At 47.9% G+C, this 2,500-nt stretch overlaps 1 protein-coding gene across 1 annotated transcript in view; it reads left to right on the top strand.

Annotated features, from left to right (window-relative positions):
- Window positions 1-2,500, top strand: part of ft (cadherin-related tumor suppressor fat) — a 297,068-nt gene that overhangs the window by 191,500 nt on the left and 103,068 nt on the right. The gene's annotated exons all lie outside the window — the stretch shown is intronic.

Below are 2,500 nucleotides of genomic sequence, written 5' to 3' on the forward strand. Positions count from 1 at the left end.
ATTTTGTTTGTTCTATTTTTCTTCACTTATCCCTGTTATTTATTTTCATTACTTTCCTCTACTTACATTTAGTTTAGATTTTCTGTTAAAGATGTTTAATACATAAACAAATTTTTCGAACTTTCGACTGATCTTTTCTTGTCTGTCTTCTCGCTGTCCTTTTTTTTATATATCTTATAACTTTTTTTTTTTCTTCTTCGGTTCTTTGGTTTTCTTTCTCCCAACATTTCATTCGCGGTCCAGTTCCCCGAAGCCTTTCTCTTAAATCTACTCCGTCATTCCACTCTCTTGTTCCAAAAGAGTCCCCCCTGGTCCCCTGTTTCTTTCTCTCTTTTTCTTTCTTTCATTCTTTCCCTCTCAATCTCTCGTTTTTTTTTTTTTTTTTCTCTGTCTCTGTCTGTCTGTCTGTCTGTCTGTCTGTCTCTGTCTCTCTCTCCCTCTCTCTCTCTCTCTCTCTGTCTCTCTCTCTCTCTCTCTCTCTCTCTCCCTCTCTCTCTCTCTCTCTCTCTCTCTCTCTCTCTCTCCTTCCCTCTCCTTCCTCTCTCTCCTTCTCCTCTCCCTCTCTCCTTCTCTCTCTCCCTCCCTCTCTCCTCCTCTCCCTCTCTCTCTCTCCCCCTCTCCCTCTCTCCCTCTCTCCCTCTCTCCCTCCCTCCCTCTCTCCCTCCCACCTTCCCCGCCACACCCACTATTCTACCTCTTCGCCCCATTCCTTTCCCACCGCTCTTCAATTGGAGACATCGAAGGTACAAAATCCGAGGAACGATTAGTGATTCGAGGCCTCACGGTCCTGTCTCGGCGCTACCGTAGACTCGCATCCATTAACCGCATTCTGGCGGGATTTCAGTAGGATTTTTGGCATATCTTGAACTCATGGAGACGACCCGACTGTCTGGGGATGTGTGGAGAGACCAGTGTCTGTTCGCGCATCGACATTCCTCTATGGTCCGTCTTGCCTGCAAAGGTTTTAAGAGAGGGATTCGGAGAGATTGGCACTGCGGGGGAATGAAGCGGTGTCACTGCCTGTTCCGAAGCACAGAGCGGTTCGAAGCTTAAGCAAGATGTGGTGGAGCTATGGTACGAGTCCAGACATCTTTATGGCTTTGGTGCTGAGTAGGGAGACCTGCGGCAGGAGCGTGACAGGATGTGGAAGATTTGTTGAACTCTTTCGGTTCAGTTAAAAGGAAATTGTGACACAAATGTAGCAAGACCGGGGTAGTTGTTGACTGTCGTTGAGAGGCATGTTGAAATGTAACAAACATGTTACAAGTTGTCATAGCCTGTAGATGTGATGTATGGATAGGCACTTTCTTTACATATACGACAAAGGTAGAGGGGAACTGTATATACGCAGCCAATAAATCGAATGTAGGTAATATGCCTTTTTTCCAAGAAGTTTATAGTGTGGGTGAAGATGTGGGTGAGGGAAGACCATGCTTTACTGCAGACTGAAACTTAACTGTAAAGAGGATATTCATACGAAATAGGAGTATGTCTGAAAGATTCCAGGTGCTGTTGGAATGTGCGTTGAGTTACTGAAGAGAAGAAATGATGTATGACTGACAGATATGTTGAGTGACTTGGGCATGGTTGCACCCTTCCCCCTGGTGTTGGCATGGGTGGGGGGCATTATTATGCCTATACGAAGACGAGGAAGAAGACCCGACTTGTGTGTCCGCATGTGTCCAGGGAATCGCGGTGGCCTCCCCTCCGCTATGTGTCGGGGTGCGCATCCCAGCCACACTGTAGGCGAGCGTCGGCCCGACTTCGTACATATCTGGCAGTCGGGGCGCCCGCCTTGAAATTTATGTATCCCTTAACGAACTTTATGACCAATTAGAAGCGTTGGCGGTCCTGGCCTCGCTGCGGCTCCGGCTGTGACCTCTCGCTCGCTCTCCCCTTCGGTGCCCTCCCATAGCGGCAGGGAGGCGCTGTGCCTCGAGTTACTGTATGGGGGCTGGAGGGGGGGGGGGCTGCGGCGTCTGGTCTCATGCGTGTGGGTGGGTGCCTTTGCGTAAGTTTATTTAGCGCGTGAGTGAGTGTGTGTGTGTGTGTGTGTGTGTGTGTGTGTGTGTGTGTGTGTGTGTGTGTGTGTGTGTGTGTGTGTGTGTGTGTGTGTGTGTGTGTGTGTGTGTGTGTGTGTGTGTGTGTGTGAGTGTGTGTACGAAAGCTTTTGTTTTTAAATATTTGTTTGAGTGTCTACCTGTCTTTGTGTCCCCGTGTCTATGTGAGTGAACGAGTGCGCGCGCGTGTGTATGGGGTATGAGCAGCGGGTGCCTCGCGCGCTCCGACGATGGCGATGAACCCGTAGAGCGAGTAACCTTACTAATAGGAGTTGCTCCATCAAACACGTTACAGCCTTTAAAGCCATTATAGCTGCCTCTTAGCTGTGAATAGCCATTCGCGTCCATTTATCTGTCTATATCATAATACCTGTATCAAGTATATACAGAAATCTTGATACAATGTTATATCCTACATATTTTCTACAAATGATGCATCT

Source organism: Penaeus vannamei, chromosome 30 (genome assembly GCF_042767895.1).
Source record: "Penaeus vannamei isolate JL-2024 chromosome 30, ASM4276789v1, whole genome shotgun sequence".
Lineage (NCBI taxonomy): Eukaryota > Metazoa > Arthropoda > Malacostraca > Decapoda > Penaeidae > Penaeus > Penaeus vannamei.